This window comes from Saimiri boliviensis, chromosome 20 (genome assembly GCF_048565385.1).
Source record: "Saimiri boliviensis isolate mSaiBol1 chromosome 20, mSaiBol1.pri, whole genome shotgun sequence".
In the NCBI taxonomy this organism is placed as follows: domain Eukaryota; kingdom Metazoa; phylum Chordata; class Mammalia; order Primates; family Cebidae; genus Saimiri; species Saimiri boliviensis.
This window is the reverse complement of record NC_133468.1, coordinates 19398445-19425338: the sequence shown is the minus strand read 5'-3', so window position 1 is coordinate 19425338 and position 26894 is coordinate 19398445. Positions and strand designations below refer to the sequence as shown.

At 35.5% G+C, this 26894-nt stretch overlaps 1 long non-coding RNA gene and 1 pseudogene across 1 annotated transcript in view; one reads left to right on the top strand and one right to left on the bottom strand.

Annotated features, from left to right (window-relative positions):
* Positions 1–26473, top strand: part of LOC141582468 (uncharacterized) — a 106245-nt gene extending 79772 nt beyond the window's left edge. Inside the window, exons 4-5 of the long non-coding RNA XR_012515321.1 lie at positions 8371–8486; positions 26162–26473. This is a non-coding gene — a long non-coding RNA (uncharacterized LOC141582468). The remainder of the gene's footprint in view (positions 1–8370; positions 8487–26161) is intronic.
* Positions 5593–6432, bottom strand: LOC101040810 (uncharacterized; annotated as a pseudogene).
* Positions 26474–26894: the final 421 nt, after the last annotated feature.

The window sequence follows — 26894 nt, the reverse complement described above, 5'->3', positions numbered from 1 at the left end:
GAATTCTGAGATTTTAGTGCACCCACCACTCGAGTAGTGTACATTGTACCTAATGTGTAGATTTTTTTTTAAATCCCTATCCTCTTCCTTCCTTCATCCTTCTGAGTCTCTAAAGTCCATTTTACCACCCTATGTCTTTTCATACACATAATTTAGCTCCCTCTTATAAGTGAGAAGACAGGGTTTTTGATATTTCATTCTTGAGTTACTTCACTTAGCATACTGACCTCCAGCTCCATCCAAGTTGCTGCAAAAGATATTTCGTTCTCAAGGTACATACATTAAATAATCCAGCATGTTCCACAAAACATAATTGATTAAACAAGGGAGCTTAATCATATTTTCTTGAAGTGACTGTTGACTTTAGCTCCTTTTATTTACACACAGTTGACTGTCTACCATGACTTCTACCCAATGATGTCAGACTGTTGTTATGAGAAATTCTAGTCATAGGAAAAATCACACTTCCCTTGGCCAACACTTCACTTTTTGTTTTAAGAAACCAGAAAGGCTAAGTTCTAATGTTTTCTTAAGTAAAACTTCTAGGCCCTAACAAGTTGCTTTTTTAGAAAAATCTTACTCAACTTAACTCTCCGTGGTTCTAGAATGCCATCTATAGAAACATATCTTGAAATAGCTGTGCCTCTTTGTCTCTGAAAGCTTGCTCTTTCCTTGGTCCATGAAGATTTATAATTATGCTGATTTAAAAATACCCTCCAGCTTTGACCATATTTTCCTCTCTTGTTGAATTCTTGGTCTTTTATAATGAAAAGATACATGTTTTTTTCTGGACCCTTTCCTTTTTATCTCACCCTTTCTTCAAAACGGGATGCTTTGCCAATAGCTTTACTGGTAGTACTATAAAAAGTCATGGCGGAGAACTTAAGGCTTTGGAGTTTCAAGTCCTCACTTCATCACTCTTTAGTACTGTGATCCTGGGCGAGTTACTTAGCTGCCTCAGTTTTCACATATGGACAATGCAACAATAATATTAACTACCTAAAGCAATTTTCTCTAGGTCACATAGCCAATAAACAGTAGAGCCAGTATTTGAATTTAGAGTCTGACTTCAAAATCTCAGGTCTTAGCTATAATCCTGTACCTCTCCACTGGCTAGGCAGTCTTGTTTATTTAACGAGAAGACAACTTTTTAATTACAAAAACAGCACAGGCTAAATGTTAAAAAGCAATAATAAAATTGCTGAATTTTAAAAACCTCCAACAATGGTAAAATACAAGTTGAGAATCAAAGTCTCTCCTCCACCTACCAATTTACCCAGAGATGACTTTATTAAAAGTTTGTTTTTAGCCAGGGGCGTTGATATGCATCTACAGTCTCAGCTACTCAGGAGGCTCAGAAAGATCATTTAACCTCAGGAGTTTGAAACCAGCCTGGGAAACACAGGGAGATCCTGTCTTAATTACAAAATAAATTTGTTGCATATTATTTCTAATTATATAGATGTAGATATGAAATATATATTAATAACATCATAGTAAACATATTTTTCTGTAACTCATGACTGATTCATTTTTGTGTTATGCATGTCTTTCCATGAAAGGATGTGTGGTTCTGCCTTAATTTATTTGTTCCATAGTATAGATGAAGCATCATTTCTTTAGTCATTCCACTATTCATGGCCATTTAGATTATATTCATGGGAATATAGGAAACTATATGGAAATGAATATCCTAGACTTTATCATCTCTGTGAATGTCAATTTCATTTTTCTCCGGTTCAGGCTTAATCTTGATATTGCTCTTGCTGCCGCTCTTTCTCTAACTTTCATATCCAATCCATCAGCATATCCCATGGATTCTATTTTTAAATATATGCAGACATTGGTCATTTTGGCCATTTCTCATCACCCCTTCTCACTATCATCCAATCCATTACCTCTTATCTGAACTATTGTCATTACCTTGGATCTTGTTTTTCTACTTTCAAATAGCAGCCAAGAGTGATCTCTTAAAACTCAGTTAGATAAAAATCGCTATGCTCAAAGACTCTCCATCTAAGTCACTAACAGTCAAAGCACATGTCATGGTCTTTAAGGCTCTCCCTGAGCTAGCATCCTACTACTTTCCAACCTTGACCTCTATTGCTCTCCCCTGTATTCACGTTACAACTAGCCACATTAAAATCTCTGCTATTCCTTAAATATAATAAGCATAATTTCTCCTTAAGATTTTGCATTTGCTTTTCCCACTGCCTACAATCCTTTGAGCTACCCTTCCCCCATATTTGCTTAACTGACTTCTTCATTTCTTTTTTAGGTCTCTGTTCAAATGCTATCACACCTTATTTGTTGAATAAGTGTTGAGTGAATGAATATATCTTTATCCAATTGAATAAATATTTCTGGAGAATAAATTTCTAGAAGTGAAATTGCTTACTTATTTTTCCTTTTGAAATCCTTTGTGATTCCAGTCCTCCATCTTATATCCTTGCCTATTTTATTTTAGTATTCTCATGCCCTTCGTCAGAAGGCTTCTGTGTTCCTGTCTGCTATTTCTACTGTGGAAGGCTGGCTGGCTTTCTCTCTCTCCTGGGAGCTCTGGATGAGAAGGAGACACTAGCAGCTGGTCTGATTCTCGTGGGCCACTTCACAAGGCTGTGATTTCAAGAGTGACCTTGGGGTGTGACTGAGTTGTCATTAAACCATTTATTAGATGAAAGAAAGCGTCCCCTCTTCATACTTGTCACACTTATTTCTTTCCAAATATCTGGCACCGTGTTGTAAACACTCAACACTGTAAAGAAAAGATTTTAAAAAATATCTGTCTCATCATATTGATTTAAAATATTGAGGATGTATATTGAAATTAGAATAAATCAGAGAAATCCTGGTGTTTTGGTCATAAAATTTTTTTCCATATGTATCTTTAAAATATTATGACATTTTTGTTCATCCTTACCACATTCCATTTGAGAAAATCATGTGATTACTGTTAACGACAAAGCAATTTATAATTTCCATTATCTCCTGGATAACTAGGATAAGAATGTAATTAGAATAAAAAATTATGGAATTTTGAACTAGGAGAGCTCATTTGCTTATTTTCTTAATTTTCTACAAAAAGGGAAATAGCCTACTATAGAGGTTGGGTGACTCATTCAAGGTCACACAGCTAGTTAATGGTACAGGTGGGGCCTCTGACTCTCAAAAGAGTGCTCAGTAGCATCCATGGAACAGTGTCTATGAACCAAATTTTCTGCTAAGTGAAGTTCTATCTGCCAGATAATTCCTGTTCCTTCCAATTGTCCTGATACCCTGCAGTTTAGTTAGATTATGGGATTTGGCCTCATATTTCTTCTGGTGTTGGCTGGATAAGGATCACCCTATTAGGGTGCTTAATTTTGTGCTAATGATCCTTCTTTCTGTCTGAAGTCTACAGGTTACAGTTTTTTCAAAGAAACTCTATGCTGCTTGTCCTTTTCCGCTTGCTGCATGATGTGCACATCAGTGCCTCCTGCAGCCTTCCACTTGTTAATTGCCTCTCCTTCCTAATGAAGCCTGTATCAGCTCCAGTGCTAATTGAACTTCGTCCTTCATTCAGACTGTGTTATTAAACAAATAGTCACAGTGTTTGGTCTCACTTTAATAGGAGCATTGATGTTTGCTTAACATCAAAAACTTATTAGTAATCCATTGAAAAGGCAATTAATGGAGGACATGTGAGTAAGGAAATTGAACCAGTCTGCACCACAGGACAAAGAATGGCAAAGACACTCTGGTTTTCTTAGGTTTAACTGTCTATATCCTGGTAGTTGCAAATTGATTGTTAAATTCTTGAGTCTTAACCCAAATCAATGAATTTATCATTTATGTAAAGTAGCATCTATGTGTCTAATATCAAAGTGAAGGACAAGCTGATTTCTCTGTCTCTGAAGTTTTTATTCTCCCTCTCTCTTTATAACATTTTCCCCAAGCTTTTTAGTAGGACTTACCTTTGTGGTTACAGAAAACAACAGGTGAAAAGAAGGTAATGTGTCTCTTGCAGTCTTTCTACCTACAGCTAACCACTGATAAGCTTTGGTGTGTATTCTTTGTTCTTTGGTACTGTATTCTAACATACACATGGAGGAACAAAATTGGATTACATACCATATTGACATGTTGTTTATTTTTTAATTGGTCATATGTCCTAAGTATCTTTCTTGGGCAATAAATAGAGACCTATGTCATCATAGTCAATGGCTTTGATATCTTCTCTTGGTTGGATAGGCTGTAATTTATTTCATCATGTTGTTAGAGGTTTAGAAACAAGTGTCTCTTATTTAATTGTTTACATAGCCTTAAGTTGACTTTATTATTTGAATGAGTAATAGTAATACTAGAAAAAGAAAACTGATAGGCTACTCTGTTGTAAAACCATTGTCCTTTCTTGTGTGAGAATGTGCAATGTTTGGTGTTATCAGTGTACAAATTTACAGGCTATGTAACAACTTTTCTGAGCATCAATTTTTTTTTACTTGCAATTTCACCAAAAAACTATTAAGAAATAACAAGAGGCTAATCAAGAACTGTTTTTAGGATAATTGCTTAAGGTGTGGATTTTTCTCTACCTCTGTCCTCATGGGGATAAATGAAACCTGGGTTCAAAGGAGAAACAAACGGTAAAAGTATGAATCTAATGGCATTTGGCAGTGGAGTGAAGCATAGAAGATCAAATTTTCTTTACAATCCACATTAAATAGATATGAAAGGAGAAGAAGCAATAACAGGGTCACTCCATTTGTTCCACAGACCTGGGATATAAAGTGAAACTTCCATCTGTGTTAATGAGTCATGCATGGCTGGGTCCCCAGGCAATATTTAGTAAATGAATAGTGTTACTGCCTGGCAGAGACCCTTTTAGAAAGTGCTGTTGTTGAGAGAACCTAAATATATACATATATATTACATATATATGTATGTATGTATTCTGATTTAGCTAGGATTATGATGCATAAAATGTTGGTAATAGGTTTAAAAGATTAGCATAGACCAGCTTTCCATGAGATTGTTCTTTATATAAAAAAGTTAAATGCTATTTCTAATGTCATCATAAAAGTCAGACTGGAGGATTATCGATTTTTTGGAGGCTTTTACTAGATAGCTTGGTAATTGACTCTCTCAAGTTTTAACACTTGGCCCTGGGTTTGCTGTTTACCTTGCTCAAGCAATTTGGTGTAATTAATTTTTATAGCTGTATTTGCTTTTAGGGTTTATACTTTGGTGGAAAGATATCTCTAGTCAAAACCTCACAGAACTACTTTTTTTTCTTTGAATTAAAACATACAATTGTTTTAAATAAGAGTCTCCCCTATAAAATTAATAGACAGTAGAATGGAAAATCTTTTAACATCTTTGCAACTAACTCACATAGACATATCTGTAGATAGGGTAGAAAAGAAACAAAACTGAACACAGTTAATGTGTTAGTAGAACTGATCCATATTTTTAGTAAAGAATAAGTAAAAATAAGGGAAAAGAAAGCATGCGGTGAAGGTTTTTGTGTTTTGTGTTTTGTGTTTTTTTGCTGGTAATGTCGGTTTTATTCGGTTGGGGTGGTGACTATCGCTTGGCAGGGGGCGGGGCCGGCCCTCATAGGTTGTCGGGTTCCCTCGGGGTCTGGTCCAACGTCTGCTGAATCTCCACGTTCTCCTCCTTGGCACTGGCTAACGTCTCTTCCAGGTCATCGGTGGTCTTCTCCAACTTTGCCACAGACTTTTCAACAAATTGTGCTTTGGTCTCAGCCTCCTTCAACTTCTCCTCCAGCAGTTTTATTTCTTCATGTTTATCTTCTTTGGTGGAATACTCCTTCTTGAGGCCATCAAGAAACGTGAAAACGTGAGGGTCTGGTCCATGGTTTGAAGTTTCTCCTCCAGCTGTCTGACTCGGTTCTCGCCCCCCTCAGCTTTCTCTTCTGAGTGTTCCAGGTCTGCCTCCAGGATCAGCAGCTTCCTGGCCACCTCCTTGTATCTCTGGTCTGAATCCTCAGCGATGCACGTGGCCTCCTTCAGCTGAACCTCCTCCCGCTCCGTCTTCTCCTCGTCCTTCACTACCGGGTTTTTAAGCCCTTTATTCCTCTCTGGCTCTCACTGGCTGCCTTGTCAGTCTCTTCTAGTTTGCTCAGGGCTGTGGCCAGGCGCTCTTGGGCCCCAGCTGGCTCCTCTTCTACCTGTTCAAAGGGGCAGTTTAGGGAGGCCACATGCACCTCAGCATCGTTGGCCTGCTCGGCCCACTGCAGTTTCTCCTGGGCCTCTTTCATGGATTCAGAATACTCTTCCACCTCACCCTCATCCCCTTCAGCTTCCTCTGCTGCTCCTCCAGCTGCCTGCAGTGGTCCTCAGCTTGCTTCTTGTTGGCTTCGGTCTGCTCGGGGAGGTCGATGGTGTTCTTCTTGCCCAGCCTTGGCGTCTGCATCTTCCTGATGGCGTCCATGGCCTGCAGGTAGGCGGTGAGGACTGGGCTGCGCGGCCTTAGCGCACGGGTGGCGCCCGGGGAGCACCGATCGGGACCCAGATTTTTCCAATGCTTGTAAAGAAAACTTTTGAGCTGACACTCATCTGTTGAAAGATTTGGCTTTAAAAACAGTCGTTGATCATGCTGACCCATAATCGGTCAGAAATCACACATAATCCGTAGACTTCAAAGAAAAAAGGGAAAACAAAATAATGGGTGAAGGTTATGAAAAGATAAGTTCTCCAGGCTTGGAGAAGCATTCTCCCTCTCTTTCGTCTTCCTGTTTTTTTTTTTTTTTCTTCTTATCCACTAACTTGCTGGTAGTTGGCTTTTTTGGGGTGTGTTTTTCACCATGTGATACGGGAACTCTCAATATCTCTCAGACTTATCAATCTCTCAGATTGACACCCTATTCTTTCTAATCTGATCAGACACAACATTTTTTTTCTTTTTTAAAAAATTGTGTAATTCAAAACAGACACAACATTTTAAAAAGAAAATAGTTTTAATCAGATGACTCTTTTATGTTGTTAAAATTTTTCTTAAACATTTAAAAATTGATGTTTAATGTGATACAAGCTGATTGCACAAAGTTAGAAATACAAAGTGAAAAGAGGAAAACAAGGGAAATTGATAATTTCTCCATTCAGAGATATATGTCATGGTGTTAAATGGTTTTATTTCATTCATTCCAGTCTTTTTTTTCCTTCAACATGGGTACATCTTTGTATATATTTTTGCTAGTGTAATAGAATAATGTGATAAACCTTTATGTATTCACATTTTGTGTACAGCTCTATTTCCTTAGGATTAATTTAAACACTAAGTTTTAACACTCTGAATGCTTAGAGTTACTGTGGGGCTTTGGGCTGGAGAGAGGGATTGGTGGTACTGAAGCTGTTAATTACCGGAGAAAAAGAACCATGCTCTTGAAATATTCCCGTCACCTCCACTTATAGTAATCCCTCCTGGCATTGTAGAAATAGCATGGAATTGTCTCTAGCTAGATTATAATTCTGAAGACTCTGGGTTGATATTTACAGTATATGAGAAGAAAAAGTTAGAAAAGGTTTTTATGCATATAAGCCACTCCTAAAAAGCTGTGTAGAGAAACAAAAGCTTATCTGAGATTATTATGTGCTTTAAATATTCTGATCTATAAGTGCAATTTTTTTCCCATTGGGGAAAATATAAATCAGAGTATCTTGAGTATTCTTTCCTTAAAGGAGAACATGGGTTCAATAACAGACTCACAAATGGAGGAATAAAGGAAATATGAAGTTTTGCTTTTGCAGACATACTGAAGTGGAAAATAGAAAAGCTGAAATCAACAATAACAACAACAAAACGCCACATCCATTTGGACTAAAATACATGTATATATAACACAACTTTCCAAGCATAAAACGAAAACTCTCACCAAGGGAATGAAAAAAATAGCTTTTGAAAAACTGCTGAAATAGGCCTGTTGTTGAAATAGTTTTATTTCCCCTTTAGAAGATCTATTTACTACAATTCTGGGAGTGAGAGGGATGATTTTGAATAAAGAATAAAGCCATTTAAGATGTTGTGCAGAGTACCAGAATTTATGAAGACTAGTTTGAATTAAAACTAAATGTCACCAGCAAATAGGAGCCAACAGAAATGTACATTTCATTTATTGTATTGGGAGCTGGGGAGGGCAGCAGGGATGAGCTTACACTTAACAGGACTCTCTTTTATATGGCACTGAATTTTATGTGGAGAACTTAGACCTTACAAAAGCATGTGTTTCTCTCAAATCTTCTTAGCTGTTCAGATTAATTCATTAATTGGCAGGAGTTAAAATCATACCTCCTACTTGGGTATAGTGCAGAGTGAAAAAAATCAAATGTTTAATGCATTTATTTATTCATTCAACAAATTTGTGTTTGGCAGCTGCTGTTTGCTGGGTGTCATTCCTGCCACAGTTAGGACACTGGCAAACCAAAGAGACAGGTCCTTGTCTTTGGGATCCCTAGAGTCGAGGACACATAATACAAAGGAAGAAACAGGTGAGTTCTCTGTCAACAACTAAAATGGAGTGATTGGGAGATGCTGGGGGAACACTTGAGGTTGGATGGTCAGAGAAGGCCACTGTGGTCACACCTGAGGGCTCTCCAAGATGATTCCAGAAGCCCACCCCTTTCTCTTTTTAATTTAGTGTATCTGTCTTTCCTCCTTGTGTGGCCTTTACATTCCTGTAAAGGATTTACTATTATTATTTGCTTTGACAGAGGAACTGTAAAACTGAAATAAAGATGCAGTTTTAAAAAAGAGCCTGAAATGCATTTTTAATAAATCAGAGGCTCAGGTGCACCATCCTCTTTTCAACTCCAAGAAAATCATAAATTATTTTATTAGAGGGAATTACCACAGCTCTAGATCTTAGTGATGGCTGAACAGGAGGTTTTTTCCTTTTCTAAACATCAAGTAACTGCCAGTTTTAATTTTCTTTTGGAATTTACACATTAAAAACATTGTTTTAGCTGTTCAACAAAACTGTCTCTTACATCCAAGGGATGGTGCCAGACTATGAAATGTGCATCTTGGTTTGATTTCCTCCCCTCCAGCCTAATTCACAAGTAAGTCAGCCTTGCTTTTTATGACTGGAGGGCTAGTATTCAGTATTAATAACTATGGAAAATATTAAATTCCAATTTTACTCTTTAATATCTGCATGCCTAGAAGTTTTATATTCAGGTGTCTGAGAGTGGGTCGACCACATTGCTGGCATCTTTACTTGATGGTGCTGTGAGGTTTCTTTGCACAGATGATTAATGCAATAATTCTGCCACTTGGGATTTCAAGGACCAGTACAGTGGCAAAAAAGAATTAAGAATATTTATTCAGTGTTTGTTATATGTCAGACACTGGTCTAGGATATGGAGAAATCGTGGTGAACAACAACAACAAGAAATTCGCAAAAATGATTGCCCTCTTATAGAATATATTCAAATAAGGCGGGGTGGATGAAGTAAATGTATAAACAAGTAATGCCACATGGTGATAAGTACTCAGAAGAAAGATTGCAGAGAAAGGATAAAGGGACAATCAGGGTGGAAGTGAGGACTGCAATTTTAGACAGGAGAAAGATAAGCTCGGGAAGCTCTTCCTGAGTTGGTCACTTGTGAGGATAGATGGGAAGGGGGCCAGGCAGCAAGCCAATGTGAATGTCCAGGGAAGTTAGAAATAGCAAGTGTAAAGTCCCTGAGGCAAATACATGCCTAATTCTGTCTAGGGCCAGGAGAGGGGGCCAGTGTGGCTAGAGTGTAGGGAGAGGAAGGGGGAGTTGTAGGAGATGAGCTCAGAGATGAAGGGTCAGATCATGTCAGTTCTTAGCCCTTAGGAAGACTCTTTGGCTTTTGGTCAGAGTGAATGAAAAATGATTTCAGGATTGTGAGCACTAGAATGTCATGATTTGACTTCCTACAAGTACACTAAAAGAGAAGAAAGGAAGAAGTAGAGAAACCTATTAGGCGACTATTTCAGTAATCCAGGTAAGAGGAGATGGTGGGTTGGACCAGAATAGTAGCAGTAAAGGTGGTAAGAAGTTTGCTTTTGGATACGTTTTGAAAATAAAGCCAACACATTTTACTGTCAGTTTGGATGAAGGATGTAAGATAAAGAAGATAAAGAGAAAGGTTAACAATGAGTCCAAGGTTTTATGCTGGAGCAAACTGAAGGATAGAGTTGTTATTTACAGCGAACAAGAGGACTGGGGGGTCTTTTTGGGGAAAGATCAGGAGCCTGACTTTGGACATACTGAATTTGAAGTGCTCATTATTGTTAAAATGGAGACGATAAGCAGGCTATGGGAATGAGTGGTTGAGGTTGGAGGTGTACATTTGGGAGCAGTCAACACTAGTGTGCATTCTCTTCACTGATATGCACACTGGCTTCTGTGTTGTTCTGTCTGTGACTTGCATAAAAATAGTCTTTGTGGCAGCCTCAAGTTGTAACCCAGTTCCAAGCCGGGTATCTCTAATTGTATCTCTGGCTTACTTCTGGATTGGGGATGATTTTATTTATTTTTGTCAGTATTCATTTTCCACTCTGTTAATTCACAACCATGAAGCTACTTATGATTCTTATTTCTTGAGGGTGTGAGTGAAGGCTAAAGGGTCTGGTACTGATTTATCAGCCACAGCAAATCTAGCCCTTTTTGATACTCCTTTGAAAGGAGGCTCTCTTTGAGAAAGTTTTTGTTACCTTTCCAATTAATCCGTCTTAGAGTTGATTATAATTTTAAGCTTCATGATGCAATAATCTATAACGTTTATGTAGTGCCATTATCTCTTTCCAAGTGCTTTATGAACATTTGTTAATTGCTTGCTGCATTACCCCACAAGGCAGGTAAAGCCCCATTTGTATTCATTGTAAGAGTTTCCTGACAGTGGGGGTTTGAGCCGTGAAGTGACTGCCCATCAAACACCTGGCCAGTTAGGGATAGAGGGATCAATAAGCAAGTAATGATGATGGCTTCATCTTCATTAATTAATATTATTTTAGTACCTCCAGCATTCCCTCATAAAAGTCAGAACCCCAGAAGAAAATGGTGTTGTCTTTCCCTAGAGACTGTAGCGGATGCGATCAACTTGAACAGATAGGAGATATTAAGCACCAAGAGGGTGAATGAGGAGGTGGGCCCAAATTGCCTTCAACACTTTTCATTATGAAAATAGAGAATTGTTACCCCAGAGAACTTTAAAGCAGTACTTAGTAATCTGGTAGAGTGAGAGTAGAAGCATTTGGCTGACTGGCTAATTACAAAGGCAACTTCATTTTTGCTTACAGTGTTGGAGATCTCAGGCAAAAAATGTTGTCTTTCATTTCTTAAAATTCACTCATTGACTGATTGGTTGATACCTACTATATGATAGGTACTTTATAGGCTCAAAGGGAAATAGCGATATATAAAACAGACTAACATCTCTGCCCTCATGGAAATTTCTAGGGGGGGAATAATAATAATTAACATTTCAGTATTTACCATGTGCCAGACACTTTTCTATCACTACATTTAACAAATCATTTGATTATGATGAGTCATATCATTACCAATATTTTACAGAGAAGAAAACTGAGATATAGAGAGAATAAATTACTTGCTCAAATGCATAGTTAATACATTATGGGGCCTTAGGCCAAAGAGAACCACTATACTTTAGTTTTATTTTCTGCATGAAGTATTGTAGTTGAAGGTGATGATTGATTTGAAGAATTCACATTAGCTGCTTAGGCCAATGATAAATTTCAACATATTGATCTTAAATTCCTAGGATCCAAGGTGCATGCATGCAAAATTATGTCACAGGTCAGTGGAAAAATCATGGTCTTACATTGTTTTTCTCCAAGTTTTTGCCTTGAGCAAGTAGAACTTGGGGATTCCGTCTTAGATCTTGTCTTTCCTGTTCATCTATATTTAATGAAGAATGCTGGCTCTTTCAGATAGGTCTTATGTCTAGGATATTTGGAAATGATAGTTCAGGGCTGGCCTTGAGCAAAATGGTAAAGTATGTTGAGTTAGGAATCTTAGAGGCTCTCAGTTTCCCATCATTTTCCCACCCTCTTTTTATTCACTCACTTATACAACACCTTTTCTTTTCCTTTGTACAAATGAAATGAATAAAAATAACTTAAATTTAATTCTCTCCCTAGTCAATAACTTTTATAGGTTTTATAGATTTACTTTTCATGGAGAAATTTCGTGCAAGCATTAGAGCCAGGCAAATCTTGGGAGGACTTCTCAAAATGCCTTTTAGTGTTGGTGAAGAATGACACAGGGAAAAGGGTAGGAACTTTCAGGTTGGTTAGATTTGGGTTTTACCTCTGACCCAATCCTTTACAAACTGTAGGGCACTGAAAAAAATATGAAAATCACTGGAGTCTCATTTTCCTCATCTAACTAGGATTACATAATTTCTTTTTCTTTTTTTTTTTTTTTCTTTTTTGAGACGGAGTTTCGCTCGTTACCCAGGCTGGAGTGCAATGGCGCGATCTCGGCTCACCGCAACCTCCGCCTCCTGGGTTCAGGCAATTCTCCTGCCTCAGCCTCCTGAGTAGCTGGGATTACAGGCATGTGCCACCATGCCCAGCTAATTTTTTGTATTTTTAGTAGAGACGGGGTTTCACCATGTTGACCAGGATGGTCTCGATCTCTCGACCTCGTGATCCACCTGCCTCGGCCTCCCAAAGTGCTGGGATTACAGGCTTGAGCCACCGCGCCCGGCACATAATTTCTAATATACGTGAATTGAGCTTCTCTCTGCCTAGTACTTGATAGGTGCTTAATAAATAGTTGCTGTTTGTTAATGTTCATTCAACAGATGTTTGAATTCTTGTTATATATGGGCTAGGTTCTGGGGAGAGAAATTATGGTTAATGCAAATACCATGAATGCTAATGAAAAAGACAACAAAAATGGTCTTCATTCTGAGCCTCAAACAATAGAGTAAATGTCTCCTCTTCCATCTCTTCTCCCCTTTTTTTCCTTTGCATTGATGTGAACAGAAATCATTAAAATACTTTTCTTAGTGTCTGTTATAATCTCCTGTTTTAGTAAGAACCAACTCTACTGATCATCTTGTCCTTTGTCTGTTCTAAGCTTCAGGAATTGGCCATGAATGTTGCTCCTTCTGTTCTAGTGGGTTCATCATCACTGCTTCCACTGGCTCTGTTCTCCTGTAAGATATGGAGCCTGGGCATTCTGAGTGAAGTTCCTACATTACTAATGTCTGTGCTGCACTGCCTCCCTGAAATAGTGATGGTCTGAATTAGGGTCTTTTGGGAATAAATCAGAGGAGTGGATTCTAAATCTAAGCTCAAGTGGGAAGCAAAGGAGCGGAAGCTGTTTTTTCACAGAGTTCAAACCTGTAAGAATGGCAGTACCATTAACCAAAACCATGAACACCTCCAATGTGTGAGGGAAAGGGTGATAGGCCATAAAGAGACTAGAATTTGGAAGGAAGGTCTGCGCTTAGAAGAGAGATGAGGTATGTATCCTGGAGACTTCTACATAGTGATGATATTTAATTTCATGAGGCTGAATTAACATACCAAGAATACTAAGGGTATAGATAGAGAAATAGAAAGAGTAGAGAGGAGGATCAGGGTACTGCTGCAGGGAAACTCACATTTAGTGAAGGAGCAGCAAGAGGACCTGAGTTAGATAAGACACCTAGGAAAATAATGGTCCCATGGGAAAAAGGAGTTCTGGAAGTTAAGTTGACAAGACTATAAATGGTTACATAGGGAATTAAAAGAATGAGAATGGAAAAATAGCTCTAGAATCTTTTGGTGAGGGGGCCATTAGGAATCTTCAAAGAAAGAGATGGGCATGATAGTTTGAACAGATTACCATGGAATAAGAGTGAGTGAGCAATCCAGGGGAAAGAGCAAGTATGAGCTACTCTTTTAAGATCTCCAATGGCAGAGAAAGAGAGGGAGGCAGAGACACAGAAAGCCAAAGAAGACTTGAGAGTGATAGGACCTCAGGGTAGGTAGATTAGGAGACAACTTTAGGTGGAGGAGAAGGTTCCAGTAGAGAGACATAGAGTAAACACAATCTTAAGTCTCTTCTTAGGGAAGAGTGGGGCTGGGTGTGGTGGCTCACACCTATAATCCCAGCACTTCGGAAGGCCAAGGTGGCTGGATCACTTGAGGTCAGGAGTTCGACACCAGCCTGACCAACATGGTGAAACCCTGTCTCTACTAAAAATACAAAAATTAGCCAAGTGTGGTGGTGTGTGCCTGTAGTCCCAGATACTCGGGAGACTGAGACAGGAGAATCAGTTCAACCCGGGAGGCAGAGGTTGCAGTGAGCCAAAGTGGAGGTCACACCACTCCACTCCAACTGGGCAAAAGAGTGAGACTCTATCTCAAAAAAAAAAAAAAAAAAAAAAAAGAAAAAAAAAAGAAAAAAAAGAGAAGAAGGGAAGAGCGCTAGTTCTTAGTTTTAGAACTAGTGGTGGAAAGAAAATAGATTACATATAGGGTACTCTATTGGGGAGGATGAAGTAATGATAGAATTTAAGGAGAGAGTAAAAAATATAGGCATTTTGTTATTTTTATAGTTGTTTTGGTTAGTTTTATTTTTGAACAATAATTATTCCAGATGAGGAGAACAGTAGATATTTATATTGGAACACATCACCACTGTTTCACAGTTTTCATCAGTAATGCTTGTAGGTATATATGTACTTCAACATTAAACTTTTACCAGTTTAATTAATAACAGGACTATGAATATAGAAATTTGTGACTTTACTTTTGAATTTTTCATTATTATCACCTTAAGTATATACAATTGCTTTTCTATTTTCTATTTCTATTTACTCATTCATTTTAATCATACTTTATGGTAAAAAATGGTGTAGGTTTTAAGAATTGAAATTATTTAAGAGATCATGCATTCTAACTCATAGATTAATTTCAACTTATTGGCAGCCAATAATTTTGTGTCACTTGTGTTTTATTGAAGACATGACCTTCCTTAGAATGATGTAACAATCCTATTTCCACAGCTCTGTCTCTAGAGAGACAGGTAGATAGCTGAGGTTTTGGACAGCCTGGTTATTATTTATGTGGCTTCAGTATATTCTCATGTCACTGGGTATGCTAATAACTGTCTCATGCAGTTCTTAATGCAAATATAAGAAATTATACTTTTTAAAACCTTTGAATAGTTAAAATGTACAATGATACATATTAAATTTACTTACTGGCCTTGGAGAAACCCATTGGCTTATTTGGATGATCACCGTTTTACAAGTTTTGACTTCTGTTAATTATAAGATGTAATACATTAATTTAAAAACAGGCTTTAGGCTGGTCGTGGTAGCTCACGCCTGTAATCCCATCACTTTGGGAGGTTGAGGAGGGTGAATCACTTGAGGTCAGGAGTTCAAGACTAGCCTGGCCAACATGGCGAAACTCGTCTCTACTAAAAAATACAAAAATTAGCCAGGCATGGTGGTGAACACCTGTAATCCCAGCTACTTGGAAAACTGAGGCAAGAGAATGGCTTGGACCCAGGAGGTAAAGGTTGCAGTGAACTGAGACCACACCACTGCACTTCAGCCTGGGCGATGGAGTGAGACTCTGTCTCAAAACAAACAAACAAAAAAACAAAAAGAAAATGATTTTAATGTTAATAATTTCATATCCAGTGTTTTTACTTAAAAACTAAACATAAGTTTAACATTCCGTGTTTACCATGTTATCCACTTCCCAGATAGATGATAAATAGTGTTAGTTTCAACGACAAGTGTTTACAAATACCTACTATATGCCTGTCATTTTATGCAGTATTTGGTGGGGTGGAATCTTATTTGAAAATAAAATTAAATATAAAATTGTCCTTTTTAAGACTGAATAAAGATGGTCCTCTAGATGTAGCCAGGAGAAGCATCTGCCATTGAGGGAGCAGAGCATCAGGAAACCTACACACTCGAGTCATAGCATGCTCAAATCTAACAGCATTGCCTGTTGGAATAACAAAAGTACAGGAAGGTTGCTTTGACAGCCCACTATTGCAATAGAACTCAGGTGCTTCATGTCTTTTTCCCTCCTCCATCCTCTCTATAATTCCCCTGTTCCCTCTCTAGGTTTCTTACCTCCTGGTCACAAAATGGCTGCCAAATGTCCATAAACTAAGTCCTAATGTGAGTGAACACGATCAAGGTAGAAAGCAGAAGATATGTCAGGGTTACAAAAGGGACAGATTTTAGGTTGCTTTATCTTTTTGTGAGGCACAAAAAAATCTCAGGAAAACTACACCAGGTTTATTTTATTGAAAAAAATCAGTTTCATTGAGGTATAATTTATAGTAACATTCACCAAGGTTAAGGATGCAAATTAAGTTTTCACCAATCTATACAGTCATGCTACCCATACCACAATGATCCAGAAAGTCAAGATGTTCCCAGATAGAGTACAATTTCTTTAACCATCTTAAAAATTCTTCTGTCTGTAATGATATTTTCATAGAGCTGATCCTCAGATCTTAATGAAAGCTGACATTTCGATAATAGCTAACCTTTATTAAGTACTTTCCGTGTGCTACTCACTACATTAAATTGTTTGCCATACTTTACCTCCTTTAGTATTTTTAAAGTTTGATCATGTTAAGACTTGATATTTATTGATAAATAACAGTTGCACATATTTTTGAAGTACGTGTGATATTTTGATATATGTTTATAATATGTAATGATTATATCAGGGTAATTAACATATCCATGACCTGAAACCTGTATCTTTTATTTGTGCTGTGAACATTCATTTTTTTCTTCTAGCTATTTTGAAATATACAATACATTGTTATTAATTATAATCTCCCTAATATGAAATATTAGAACGTATTCCTTCTATCTAACGGTATTTTTGTATCCATTAACAAACTTCTCTTCATTCCCCGCTCCTCCTTCCCTTCCCAGCCTTTGGTAACCATCAGTCCACTCTTTTTTTAATGTTTAAAACAACAGGGTGGGATAAGTTTTATTAACAGAGCCAGCACCAGTATATATAATGCCTTTGTGTGAAATAGCAAAAGGTAGCCCCTCTGGTTGGATGCAGGAGACAAGGCCATCTAAGAAGACCAGGGATGGAGTTTGGCTTTCTCTTTCCTCCTAACCTAGACATCTTTGTGGTATACATACAATTTTGGATGAGAAAGCCTACTCAACTGTTCCTGTTTAACAATACAACAACTTCAGCTTTAGAGGAGTGAATCAGCGCATTCTAGGTTATGCAGTATGGAGCATATCTTGGCTTTTCATGATAGGATTTTGTTCACTGGTATCATTGTTAAGTCTATAGATAAATGTCCTTAGCTAAACAATTCCTTGAATTTCTTTTTAAGATTTTGCCTCCTTCTTATTCACTATTTACCAACTCTCATATATTTATTCAGGCTTATCTCTTTCCTCATTGATTTAATAGCATGAAATCATTTTCTCAGTTATGACACTATTAACCATTATTGCAATTACTATTTGTTCATAGAACCTCATATAATTTTATCTTTTTAGTGGAAATTAGCTATAGCTGATAATTATTACAATAATTTTAAATTGACTAGCTACTAGCATTCCATATAAACTTGTTTGCACTGAGACACAAGAAAAGCTCATATGTATGAAGTTTCCTATTTTTTGATAAAATTATTATTGCTAAAAAACCTCTTTGAATATACATGCATTTTCTTTTATTAGTCATAGATGGTTATTAGGTTCTAATGAGATTGCTTGATGATGCCATAACATAAAATGAAAAATCTGGTCAAACATTGTATGTCTGGAACAATTTTTATATAATTTTATGATTTTAAAGCTGTCATGGAAAATCCCAGGGGAAATATCTTTGGGAACTGCAAAACAATTGTGTTTGAAATGAATTGTTTAGAGTTTGTTAGTCTATACTGGATTTTTGAATATAAATTGTAAATGAAATATTATTCTTGAGGTTGAGAGAAAGTAAATTAAAATCAGAAATTCATTTCTTGCTATTTAAGTCTATAGTTTACCCATCTTGCCTTCTGAAAAATAGGTATAATTAGATCTCTTGCATAATTTACTCACTATTCTATAAAAAGCAGTGTATAGATTAGTGAGAAACTAGAAATGATGGAAGAAAAGACTCGCGTTAGAAAATGATTGATTAATTTGTTGCAGTTGATAAAATATTATTTTCTATTTTCAGATTCTAGGACTATAAAGCAAATAACTTAACCTGTAACATCTATTGTGAGTTAAAAAAATTAAAAACAAAGAGACTGTCAATTCTTTTGAGGCACACTCCTTTTTGGAATAAACCTATTTTTTTTTTCTGTTTTGTGTTTGTTTCTCAGTGACAATATTTCTCCTTGAAATATCACAGGAGATCTCTTAAGCAAAAAAAAAAAAAAATTTTTTTTTTTTTCTACTACACTTTTGTGTTTGGAACCACACATCACTTTAGAGCTGTAGATCTCAAACTGTGGCTCTTCTTTCAGCTCTCAGTAGCATTAGCATCACCTAGGATCTTGTTAGAGATGCCAGTCCTATGGGCTCCATCCCATAGCTGTTGGCAGAAACTGAGATAGGCCCAGGGATCTGTGTTTCAATAAATCCTTCCAGGGGATGATGATACATGCAAAGGTTTGAGAACTACGGTTCTGAAGGAACTTAACAACACCCAAATTAACTATATTGCTGTTAATTATTTGCAATATTTTAGTGTTGGGTAGAATTGCTAAGTCACAGGATATGAACATATTCAACTTTACCAGGTAATGCTAAAATAGGTTTAAAAATACTTGTTCCAATTTAGAGTTCTACCAGTAGTAAATACAAGACTTACTGTCTTACACCTAACTTTGTCAGACATTTAAGTTTTTACAAATCTGATGGGTGTGAAATGGTATCAAGTTATGGTTTGAATTTGAATATACTTAACAGCCTTTAGCATCTTTTCATGTATTTATATGTTTGTTGGTCAGTTACATTTATTTACACTTAGGTGAATTACTTATTTTTATCTTATCATTTCTCAGTTGGGTTTTCTTTTTTGATTCATAGGACTTTTAAGAATATTCTGGATACTAATCCTTTGTCATTTTGTGTTTCAAATATCTTTTCTGTGGTTATGATTTTTGCTATCACTTTTCCTGTTGTATCACAGAGGAAAAGAAGCTCACAATTTTAATGTAGTGAAATATATTTGTCTTAATTTATAATTTTTGTTCCTATGATTCATTTAAAAATTACTCTTTATGCAGAAAGCAGAGAACTAGTTTCTGTTTTTTTCTCTAGAAGATCTTTAAGGTTTTGTCTTTAACTTTTAAGTTTTATTATACATAAGTATTACATATGTACCTATATGCACTTATTTTACTGAGGTTTAATTCATATATAATAAAATATACCCATTTAACATATATAATTTGAGTTTTGACAAATGCACACTCGTAACCACTACCACAAGCAAGATGTCAAATATTTGCATCACCTTGAAAAGCTCCCTTTACAGTCAGTTGCTCCCAAGTCACCTGGCCCCAACCAACCATTTAACTGTAGAATAACTAGAGATTAGTTTTGTCTTTCCTAAGAATTTCATATAAATGGAAGCTTACAGTAAGTATAGTTTTGCATCTGGCTTCTTTCACTCAGCATAATGTAATTGAGATTTATCCATGTTGTTGCATGTAGCAGTAGTTGTTTTCTTCTTATTTTCTATTTGCCAAGCCTCATTCTATTGTGGAATAGTCCACCATTTGTGCATCTATTTACTTGTTAATATTTACTTGTCATGAATATTTGTATTCAAGTTGTTGTATGGACAGATGTTTATCTATCTTGGAAAAATATCTAGGAATAATCAGTTAATATTTAACTTTATAGAAAACTACCAAAGTGTTTCGAAAGTAGTTGTCCTATTTTGTATTCCCACTAGTTATGTATGAGAATTCTAGTTTCTTCATGTTCTCTCCCACCCTTGATATTAGTAGTCATTAATTTTAGGCATTTGAATGTGTGTTTAGTAATATCTCGTTGTAGTTTCTGTTTACATGAAATTGATTTTTGTGACGTATGGGAGGAATTCAATTTGATTCTTTTTTTTTATCTGATCAACCAGTTGTCTCAGTACCACTGAGTGTATAATACATAATTTCCTCATTGATATGCAATGATAGTTCTATCATATCCTGAGATGATTCTGAAACTATGTAAAAACTGCTATGAAAATGGGCACTCTCCTTTTTTTAGAGCTTGGAGTAAAATGTAAAAGTTTAACAGGCATATTTAATTTCATGCTTTGAGTTAATCAATATTTTAATAAGCTTCCTTTAGAAATTAGAATGCTTGTCAGTAAAGTCATCACTTATTTAACCCTAACTTATTCTCTTGTTGTTTCGTGTCTTATCTATTTTTTCTCTTTTAAGAAATTCTTAGCTTTAAGGTTTCAGATGTGTTTTTAAAAAATCCTATATTTTATCTATAATTTTCAGTGATCTATACTTGATCTGTACTTCAGATATCTGGTTAGCAATATTGCTGGCAGTGAAAGTTCTCTTCATTTTACATTTAAGATTTATTCTTCCTCTGAGTGAAAGAGAAGTAGGTATCCAAGAGAGAGAATTTGAAAAACACATAAAAGTATGAAGGTAAAGATTAAAAATCATGTATAATCTTTCCTCCCAGACATAATCATAATCTACATTTTTGGTTTCCATTTGTTTATCAAAATTATACATGTAAATGTTAAAGAAAAAATAATTTGGAATCATTTAGTGTTGAAAGTTAGTCTTTAGTACTTTCTCCTTTTCAGTTCTATTCTTTAGTGTATGGTTTAACATTCTTTAAGTATGTGGTTCATTCTAGAACCATTATTAACTTTTGTGTTTGACTCTACTGTTAAATTGTAAAATTAAAAGGTAATAAAAAGTATTAACAGTGGTGTGACTGTATATTTGGAACTTTTAATATAAATAAAATTATTTTAAGACCTAGGACCATTAAGGAAATATATGTAGCTACAGTCACAATTGAGAAAATATGTTGTAAAATACATCAAGATTGCAGTATTATTTGAGCTGAGAACTATGTTTGGTCTATTTCTGAGTCAAGGATGTTAAACTGTGCTAATGTTTAATTTTATATCACAAATTTTGTAGAAACCCTATAGTGCAGTAAACAGTGTAAATTGAATTAATTTGTTTTTATGTTTCCATGACAAAATTTATACTTTCATCTTCAAAGTAGATGCTTCAAATTTATTTCCTAATATTTAAATTCCCTAGTTAAGAGTGGAGACAAGAAGATTTAAAATGTCTAATCTCTTAGGGTTTAAAAATACAAGCAATTATTGTGTGTGTTGGATTTATTACTTTTGTAGATTAAAATCAATGGGATTTTTGCAATTAATAACAAAATTGCATATAATGGTCTTATGGTATTAATAGTCTTAGTAAGCCATCTGTAGCAGTTTTCAATTCTCAACATAATTGCATAGAGTAGTTTATGTTTTCCAAGGAAAAATCTCTAGACAAACTATGCCTCATTTTACTTCTATTTTAAGCTAATCCCCTGACTGAATCTTAGATCTATGAGTTATTCTTCTTTGGAGATTTGGGAGTTTGCAGAAGTATGGGGATAATAAAATCATGATTTGATAAGTTGCATACTGTTCAGGGATGGCAGGTTCTTCCTACACCAATATCAGTGTTTTATTATTTCTGTATGTGTGTGGGTGGGGTAGGGGAAAGGTGAAAATAACTTTCTGTCCTTGCATTTGGGTGTGCAAGTTTATCATTTGGACTTAAGAATGTGTCATATATCTAGAAATCAGTTGGGTGAAATGGAATCTGTCAAATGACATTTAGTTATGTGACACATATGGTCATTTCTCTCCTAACATGTGTGCCTAAGAATGAAACCCAAAGACCCTTTTGTTTTTCCTAGTGTGAACTTCAGGTACAAGAGTTGTTCTTACTCAATTCATGGTAATCTCATTGCTATATTTTGGTTGGTTGACCCTCCAAATCTCATGTTGAAACTTAATCCTTAATGTCAAAGGTGGGGCCTAATGGAAGGTGATTGAGTCATGGGTGCAGGTTCCTCATGAGAGTCTTGGCGCTATCTTCGCTGTAATGAGTTCTTGTTCTGTAAGTTGGTTGTTAAAAAGAGCCTGGCACCTCCCTCCTCTCTCTTACTTCCTCTCTCACCATGTGATTTCTGCACAGACCTGCTCCCTTTCAGTTTCCCTAGGAGTGGAAAAGCCTGATGCTTCCACTAGATGCCCAGTTTTCCAGCCAGCAGAATTCTTTATAAATTACCAAAATATACAGTTTTTCTTTATAAATTACCCAGTCTCAGGTATTTCTTTATAGCAACACAAACTGAATTAAGACTCTTATCATTGCTTTACCTTTTATCTTCTATGTTTTTTTTTCTTTTAACTTCTACCATGATTCTTCCCTATGTATAAGCATCCTTGTCATTGAATTTAACATGTAACATACCAACCTTTTGTTCGTATGTTCATTTAGGTATATGTCTGTAACAAACATGCTGCTTTATTTTGGGGTGTTTTCAATTTACGTAAATGATGTTATGCTCCAAAATCCGCTCCTAATATTTTCTCTCAGCATTTAAATATTTTATTATTAAATATTATTTGTTATTTTATGTTTCCATTATATGTATTTATTACATTTTACTTACCCATTCATTTAGGACCGAAACCTTACAGGCCTCCAGCATCTTGATATGAGAAAAAACACTTTATTATCTTCACATGTGGCTCTCTCTTTGAGGACAATTGTTGGGTACTGGGGTATTCTCACACTCAATATTTTCCCACCAGTAGTTCATGAGGCTTTCAGTAGTTGACGCTATCTGACCTTTTAAATTTCGCCATTCTAATGTATGTAATGTGGCATCTCCTTTTAATTTGCATTTTTCTGATTACTAATAAGTTTAAACATTGTATTCTTATAAACCACTTAATGTTTTCATTTTTGTAAATTGCCTATTCAGGACCTTACTCATTTTACATATAGATTTCCATTTTTTTCTTGCTGATTTATGAGAATTCCTTTTACATTTTTGTACATATTCCCTTGACTGTCTTAAATATTGTTAATGTCTTCCCTCAGTCTGTCATTCATATTTTGTTTATGACATGCTTCACTGAACATGAATCTTTCATGAAATTTGATTGCATTAAAATTAATTTTTCCCTTTATAGTACCTATTTTGACTATTTTAAAAACTGATTTCCTAATCTACCCGCAAGGTCTCAAATATATTCTTTTATATTTTTTTCTTTAGCTTTATAGTTTTGAGTATACTGTGTTTTTCTCCTTACATGGAGAATTTACTCCATAATGCATCCTATTCCTACTGATTTGTGATGCCTCTTTATTACAAAACTACTATATATTTTTTTAACTGGCTTAATAGCCTATTATTGTACCAATTAGTACCTATCTATTGATCCATCTCTATTTATATATCTATCCATCTGTCTAATCTATCAACTGTCTTTGTTTGGCTTCATAATATCTGCTAAAGCAAGTGATTCATTTTCTAAACTGTCCTGCTGACTTATTCTATATTCTTAAAATTGTGGTAAGAGCCTATCAAATTGCAAATTTTACTAAATCTTTTTGAAATGACATGATATAAATAGAATAGTCTGGGTGACAATTGATGTGTTTTAACTATTTAATGGTTTCATCCTTGAACATGGTATAACTTTCTACTCAGTTTTAAAAATCTTCAATAGAGTTATTATTTTTTCCTGCACATGTTAGGAAGACATTTTATTTATTTTATAAATTTTATTTTAAGTTCAGTGCAGGTTTGTTATATAGGTACATGTGCAGGTTTGTTATATAGGTATACTTGTGTCATGGGGTTTGTTGTATACCATCCCCTAGGTGTTAAGCCTAGCACCCATTAATTATTTTTCCTGATCCTCTTCCTTCTCTCACCCTCGACCCTCCTACAGGCCCTGGTGTGTGTTGTTCCTCTCTATGTGTGCATGTTTACTCATCATTAAGCTCCTGTTGATACGTTAGAACATGTGGCATTTGGTGTTCTGTTCCTGCATTAGTTTGCTGAGGATAATGGTTCCATCCATGTCCATGCAAGGACATGAACTCATTCTTTTTTATGACACGCATGGTATTCTGTGTTGTATATGTATCACATTTGTTTACTCAGTCTATCACAGATGGGCATTTAGGTTGATTCCATATCTTTGTTCTCGTGAATAGTGCTGCAATGAACATACACATGTATGTGTCATTGTAATAGAATGATGTATATTCTGTTGTGTATATACACCATAGTGGGATTGGTAGGTCAAATGGTAACTCTGTTTTTAAGTCTTTGAGGAATCACTACACTGAAGAAAGCACTTTATTTAGGGTGATTCCTAGATATTCATTTGATACTTTGCTGTAGCAGTGACTAGTATTTTGTTTTCTATTGTATGATTCAGTTAGTTGTATTGGTAAAGATGTATCTACGGATATTTTTGTAAATACTTATAAGCTTTTATAAACTTGTTAGTAAAAGTATTAACTTTCTTCAATGTTCTATGTAAGAAATAATATAATCTAAAAATTACAGTTTCCCCTTCTTCAAAATCTTCATACTTCTTACCTATTTTCTTCATTTTGTGTCATTAATCAAGTTTTCTAGTACTACACTGAATAGTGGCAGTATTTCTGATATTGTGCTATTGATTATGTATTTGCTGTAGAATTTTGGGTAGATATTTATCAAGTCAGGGAAGCCTTCTTTTGTTTCAGGGAGTTTTTTGTTGTTGTTGTTTTGTTTTCTTATTTGTTTTTCTTTAATCCTGAAAGGTATTGATATTTTTCAGATGCCTGCATGCATACATTGGAATGATCATGTATTTTTCTACTTTAGACTATTAATATGGGGCATTATGGTGATTAGGTTTTCTGATGTTATAGTTGCTGCATTGCTGGGATAAAACCTGTTTGACTGTGATGCAGACACTTTAACATAGCATTAGAACAGTGAATGTATATATCTTATTTAGGACTTTGGGATCTATGTTCACGTATCAAAATGATCCTATAATGTCGTTTTCTTATATCCAGATTTGATTTGAGGTTAATATGTAGCTTTTTGATATAATCAGGAAGCTTAAACTCTTTTTCTACTTTCTGGAATTTTTCGAATAAGACAAAGATTATCATTGCCTTCATAGCATCTGATAATGAGCCTAGGGTTGATTCGTAGGGAAGTTATTGACATCTTTATAGCTATGACAATGTGATAGACACACTGTGGTAAATACTTAACAACCACCTTTCCACGGTGTGTGTTGAAGGTGGGGAGTAGGGGAAAAGTCCTGATTTAAGTGTTTTCCAGTTTTTGTAGTGTAAATATTGCTACTACACCCTATTTCAAGCTATCAATGTGAAGTTGCTGAATGTGAAGTCACAGAGATGTACACAGTCAACTCTTGTGACCTGGCACAGGTGGGTTCCAGTCAACCACCTGTCTATCAACACAAGGTCTATGACAACCTCTAGAGAGGAATGGCAGCTCCTTCACTTTCACCTTCCTCATCTTTAGCACATTCCTTTTCTGGCCAGGTCTAACTCAGAAGAGGATTCTAGGAATCTTATTTCTGGTTTAACAAGTAGTTTTTGGCTTCATGGAGAACAAATTGCCATTATTAGTATTTTTAATTTATTTTGTGGTTATTGTCCCCTTCAGCTTTACTATTAGGACATTTTACATGTTTTCAAACATGTATTCTTTTCATCTGGTTTCAAATTTGCTGGCATATAGTTTTCCACAGCATTTTAATATTTTTAATACTTATTATAATTATTTACCCACCTTAACTGTAATGTATACATTTTTCATTCTTTTTCTTGATATGTCTTGCCAAAAGTTTGTTGTTATATTAAAATGCTTTTTAAAAATCATCTCTATTTTACTAATTTCTGTCCTTACCTTTATTTTCCTTCTTTTATTTCATTTCCATTACATTTTTCTTGTTTTGATTTTTGCTCCTTTAACCAGTTTATAATATCCTTTTTTGTTCATTATGATGTTTTTCTCTCAAAAGTTTGTGTTACCTGATATAAATTTGTTTTCCTGACTTTATTTAGCGTTACGGTTACTTGGTATATCTGATTTATTTCTTTTCACAGGATTCAGGACCACTACCCCAAAATATGGCACCTTTTCCTTTGTGGAAACAACAGAAGCAGAAAGATTGTTCTCATTTTCCTCTGGCCTTTTTCCCTTGGAGGAGAACATAAAGAAGGATCTGACCTTCCTCTGAAAGAAAACTTCATTCCAGATGTACCCTCCCTATATCCAAAGAATATCTTTATCTTTAAAGACACAGAGATGTCAAGAAGAATCTGAACAACAGGCCTTGCCAGATCCCCCAGATTATTAATACAGTACCTGGACCATACTTTTTTGTTCTCCAATCATACTTTTGCACGATATCCGTAAAGTACACAATTTTTTCCTATTCCTTTGGGTATTTATACCCAAAAGGTTCTGTGTCACGTAAAACTTACATTAAATAAATTTGTATGCTTTTTGCTTGTATGCTTTTCCCTCGTGTCTTTTGTTATAAGGGTTTCAGCCATGCTACTGGCAATGGGTGATAAAAGAAAGATTTTATTCCTTTATTTTCTTTTTATAAGTATTCATTTACATTTACTATCAGTTTCAGAAAGTTTGGATTTATTTCTACAATTTTGTTTGACAATTAAATCTGTCATCATTTCAAACATTATAAGGATTTGAAGACCCTTCAACATATACTGCTTACTCCCAACTAATATATTGTTGTTATTAAATACTTTACTTCTATTTTGTTTTTCTAACCATGCAAATTGGATGACTTCATAATCATCATCACTATAT